A 1,191-nucleotide genomic window follows, 5' to 3' on the forward strand; every position below is an offset into this window, starting at 1 on the left:
CATGGAAAACCAACCACTAGGGGCAACAGTGAGCCCTGTTACGTCCTAGTAGCTTTCAGTTTTGTTAGGGCATGTTTGAATCCCGTGATAAAGTTGTTTTTTTTTTATTTATTTTTTTGTTATAATCCTAAACCTTAACACTTACCTTATCCATTCAGAGTTAATACCTAACCTTAAGTCTAACCTTAAAACCTTTTAACTTCTTAAAACTTCTACGGGATCGGTTGAGCTAACGTAGGCTAATGCGATTAGCATGAGGTTGTAAGTAACAAGAACATTTCCCAGGACATAGACATATCTGATATGGGCAGAAAGCTTAAATTATTGTTAATCTAACTGCACTGTTTAATTTACAGTAGCTATTACAGTGAAATAATACCATGCTATTGTTTGAGGAGAGTGCACAGTTTTGAACATGAAAAGTTATTAATAAACCAATTAGGCACATTTGGGCAGTCTCAATACAAAACTTTGAACAGAAATGCAATGGTTCATTGGATCAGTCTAAAACTTTGCACATACACTGCTGCCATCTAGTGGCCACAATCTAAATTGCAGCTGGGCTGGAATAACACATTATGGCCTTTCTTTTGCATTTCAAAGATGATGATGCAAAAAAATTACAAAAGAACGGTTTAGTTTTTTTTCTATGTATTATCTTTTACCAGATCTGTTGTGTTATATTCTTCACATTTCCACAATCTTCAAAGTGTTTCCTTTCAAATGGTACCAAGAATGTGCATATCCTTGCTTCAGGGCCTGAGTTACAGACAATTAGATTTGGGTATGTCATTTCAGGCGAAAATTGAAATAAATGGGCGGATCCTTAATGCCTAAACTTAACCTTTATTAAAAACGTTGAATTAATACGTTTGTAACAACTTTGAAATTTACCGTTTGAGAAATGTACCATCTTCATGACTTCGGTCTCAGTGCTACGACGGAGTCTAAAACCAGACTGGGGATTCAGGAAGGCAGTGAGTTGCTGAGCAACAGATTTTGTCTAAAATGTTCGAGAGGAACGGGAGATTGGTCACAGGCCCATATTTATTAGATGTTCCCGGGTCAAAGGGTTTGGCTGTTTCAGGAGAGGCTTTATTGCTACCGGTTTTAGTGAGTTCGGTTCACATCAGGAGGACAGGCAGACTTTTATTGTCTTCAACACAGTCAGTCAGTCAGTCAGTCAGTAAA

Source organism: Salmo salar, unplaced genomic scaffold (assembly GCF_905237065.1).
Source record: "Salmo salar unplaced genomic scaffold, Ssal_v3.1, whole genome shotgun sequence".
Classification (NCBI taxonomy): Eukaryota; Metazoa; Chordata; class Actinopteri; order Salmoniformes; family Salmonidae; genus Salmo; species Salmo salar.